Below are 4778 nucleotides of genomic sequence, written 5' to 3'. Positions count from 1 at the left end.
TGCACTAGCTTCTGATTTTCATCTCTTTTATATATTTAATTGTGTTTGAAAAATATAGTTTTTATGTTAAAATAAGTTTTTGGAAAAAAGTTTTATTTTTAAATTTTTGTAAAAAATGTGTTTTTGGTTATTTTTAAGTTTTTTAGACTCTTAAAAGCATTTTTAATTTTTTTACCAAATTAATATTTTTTTCTTCAAACGAATTTTTTGAGTGTTAAAAGCACTTTTATGACTCTCAAACGCAATTTTAAACAGACTCTTAATGTAATAAGTGAAAATTTCTATAATATTCAACATTGAAACCCACTTCATTGGTAGAAAAAAGTTATAACACTTTATATATATATATATATGTCCATATAAGAATGGGAGGAAAATTCGAACTAGTAACTTCCGTTTTATGATACGTTTTATATATATATATATATATTTGACATGTCTACGCAAGAGAGGAAGATGAATTCAAACTAGTAACTTCTCATTTATGAGACGTAAAAAAACATTTTAATGTAAATGTAAAAACAATTTTAAATATTTTATGTTTTAACTTTTATCATTCATTCATATGTCAATGACACTCCAATATTATTTGAGGACAAGTGCTCAGTCACTTTTATGGATAAATGTCGATTCAGCTTTAAAAACCACTGCATTGAATTTTCAAAGAAGGAGGAGCTTTAATGGAACAACGAAGAACAAGGAAAAGAGGGAACAAATTCACTCATACAAATAAATGCAGGGCAGAGTGAACCCCTTTCCATCAGAAGCAAAAGACTTTCAACAATCTAACTTAATTATCTTATTTCTTAAATGCAATCTTACCTTGAGCTCAACCAAACATGCATGTGAAGAAAGTATTCCAATTTTCTTTTCTTCATTTTCAGCCGCCATCAAATTTGAGTTATCATCTTTCGCAATTGGTTATAGGTTCACTACGATCGATAAATCGCCACGTATTCAAAAAATCTTAAGTTTATATAAAATGGTTGATTTAGTTAATATTTGAACGCTTTCCTCATCTATCACATTAAATATTTAATTGAAAAAAAAAAAATTATGAAGACAAATATATTTATTTTGATATCATATTAAATCATTATTTATTTTAAAAGTTTAAATGAATAAAAAATAATTGATTTTTATCATTTAATTTATATTTTTTTATTGTCGAGTCAATTTGACCTAACTCTAAAGAGAGTTCCCTAGTAAAGGAGCCAGTGGTTGTTCAACCAACGGGCGGTTATATAACTGAATTTTAAGACACTCTTTCAAAAGATTTTTGGAAGCACTTGAAAATTAAATTTCCAAGCAGTATTCCTTAACAAGTTAACTTCATAAAAGCATCCATTTCCCTTCTCCTCACATTGAATAAAAACAATAAATAAATAAATAAATTCATAAAAGCAAAAGCTAAAATAAAAGTGAAATGAATTAAAAGCAATGGTACTATTTTTCCTCTTCTTCTTCCTTTTTGATAGTACATAGTTTTTTTTTTTCATCATAAATTCCCTTAATGGATTGCAATTGGACAATTTATTTGAAGTAAAATTTCTCTTTTAAAACTACCAATTTTTAGAGTTCGGATTTGAACAAATTTCTATTTTCCCATGCAGTGAAAAGAAGAAAACTAGTAGGCTCCGTTTGGTAATAGACTTGTACTACTAAAACTTGTTTCTTATGCATCAAACATCCCCAGAATATCACCCCACCAGAAGCCCATTTGCTAGACTTTGAGGTGCCAAAACCAGTATGATCTGAAGTTAATAACACAAACACTTCCTTAGGGCATCAATCACTCGTGTTCTGTTTCTTCAATATTAGGAAAAAATTTATGCAAATTCAGAATAGTGAAATGAGAAAATAAATTTCTAAGAGGTAGCTCAATCAGTTAAGAATCATACTGCATAAAGTGAATGTTATTAGTTTAAATTCTTCTTCCCCTTCTTATATGTGAACATGTAAAAAAAAATAATGAGAAAGTGAGTTATCAAGAAGTCATTAATTCTAACCGGTTTTTCAGGCTTGAGAGGGCATTATTAGCATTAAGTACAATTATTATGTTGGTGGGTTACAGTTACAGTTATCAAAAAGGCCAAATCATAAAGTGAAGTTGCAAAAGCAAGGAACTTTTAAGTGAGATTTCTTGTCCCTTTTAAGCTACAGTATGAGAAGAAAGTTGAAAAAAAAAAAAAAAAGTGAAGGTAATCAATATTTGCAGGAAAAAAACAAAAAAGAAGCACCGACTTTCTTATCCTCCATTGCTTACGCAACACAACACATATCGACAAACCCTCAATTCCAACTACATTGAATTAAAAGCCGAAACACACACAAACTTATTTAATCTTATACACTTATTTCGACCTGGTTCAAACCCAACACATAAATACGAACCTATAATTTCAACCTGGTTGAAACCCAACGCATAAATACGAACCGTCATTCTTAATTTTCATGGAAAAAAGATTTTTGGACAATTTTATATCCGTACTTTGATATCATAAAAAAATTTATAAGTCTAACTCATCTTATAAAACTGGTTCTATAAGAGAATGTTGTTCATTTTTTATAAATATGTCCATGGTCTTATCCACATGTAATATAGGATTATTACTCAACACCCTCCTTCATAGCTAGTATTTTTTTTAGTCTTTGTCACAAGGTAAATAGTGTGAGCTCCATTCATCCTGTGGTACGCTCTGATACCAATTAAATTATCAGTTATTTAACATGATATCAGAACTAAAAGTTCTAAGATCGAACCTTGACTCCGTCAATTCACTCTATTTAAATTAAATATTTCATGTATTAAGTATCACTTATTAAAATGGAGCCTATGAAGAGAAGTATTAAAATATTGATTAAATTATTAAATTTATTTTTTTTTATATAAATTTAAGCTTATAAAATAGACGATAATTTAATAAAGTTGAATGAAGCAGATGCGTCCAACCGTCTAAAAAAATAAATGGTCGGTATGAGTTTGTTGACAAAAGGAGCAGTTAATGGAGAAAGTACTTCCCGTCCGGTATTGCATGATTGGTCTCTCCCCGCTCGAAGAAAAGTTTGATGTAACGATTAGATAGCATTTCTCAAGGTTGGCGATGGTTTGTCGGGACTCGATATGGCTCTGTCGGCCAGGTGTGGTCCAAGTTTGGCCAGGTTTGTGACCCAAATAGGGCAGCAGCCCAGGAAGCAGTCGACTTGGGTGTTTCCAAATGATCCATCTTGGCTCTTTCCGGGTTATAAATTTATTATCTTAATTATAATAATTAAGCAACAAGTGTTTGTTTTGTTGTTAGTGCTTTCATTATTTACTAAAATACATTTTTATATTTAGTAGAAGCAGGAACTTTAAGACCCAAAATCTGCTCTCAACTTTGTATATTTATTCATTTTGTTGAATTGGTTATTTATCTTTTAAATTTAAATTTTTAATATTTTTATTTAATTTTTGTCTAACTCTATCTTTTTAATCTTACCAACGATGAAATCAAAATCCTAACCAAAAAAAAAAAAAATAGAGACCATACTGTGAATCGGAAGATCCCAAATGAAAAATCTACAAGCCCAAAAGGCCCAAAGCTAGTTAACTCACCGACTCTTTTTGCATCCTTCTGTGTCCATGGCTTCATGGTTAAAGGGCCCACCTTGGCCCATTTCAATTGCTGCTCATGGAATTTATAGCCTATGGGCTATGGGCCACTTCGCTTGCTCAACACTTGAAGGGCCATAGATCACTATTCATACAACTTTTTGAACTCCAGTTTCATCCTTCGACGCATCCTTCAAACACCAAAAACACATAATCAATACAAATAATTTTTACATTTATGTCAAAATATATATATATTTTTAAATAAAACCCAAAAATACCTTTCAAAGGCCTGCAATTTGTTTATGAGTAGACATTATTATAGTGCCTTACAGCATGGTCCGTTGATGTCTCTGTCTTAATTGGACAACTTGCAATTGCCAATTTTAAAAGGCCCTCATCATGCAGTAGAGAATTACAAGAGCCACAAGTATAAATCTGACCTTTTATTATGTTTTTGCCTTTTGCATTTTCAAAGAATGATTGTGCTAGAGAGAGAAAAGGGGGACAGAGATAGGAGATTCCTTCTTATTGACCTAAAAAACTCGTGGGGGAAAAAAAAAAGAAGAAAAGAAGATCAGAGAAGAGCTTGAAAAGGAATCAAATATTTAATCATTTTTTTAATTTAGTATAAAGACTTTATTTTCAAGAAATCATATGTGCTATAAATATTTTATTTATTTTGATTGATTTTTATCAATTAAACGAATTTGAGAAAATTATTTATTCATACAGTTTCTGATATGGTGCGAACGCTTTCTTCAAGGTGGTTCGATATTTATCAAGTGAACTTGCCGGGAGTGCTCCAACCAATCCTTCTCATATGCCTAACTTAACTCATTTGATTCAAATGTACGCATAATACCAATTATTCAATAAAGGGATTGTACTTAGTATAATGGCCTAACATAGTATCTTGGCTGAGAATTAGGGATTTGGTATGGAGAGTGATCTTCATGTGGTTGGAGTCTTTAATATGGTCTTATCCTTATTTGGAGAAGATATCTGCATTTCTGCTTATTATGGTATTTCCCGCATAGCGAGGAATTCAATATTCATATCCATCGTATTTCCTTGTGAATATTTTCATTGGAGATGACACATGCGCTGTTTTTCTGGACATTGTTGTCCCAAATGCTTTGACACCCGAAGCTGTTCCCGGGTGACCTATGTTCTTGGGATA

Source organism: Corylus avellana, chromosome 5, assembly GCF_965113065.1.
Source record: "Corylus avellana chromosome 5, dhCorAvel1.hap1.2, whole genome shotgun sequence".
NCBI lineage: Eukaryota > Viridiplantae > Streptophyta > Magnoliopsida > Fagales > Betulaceae > Corylus > Corylus avellana.
This window is presented reverse-complemented; position numbering follows the sequence as displayed.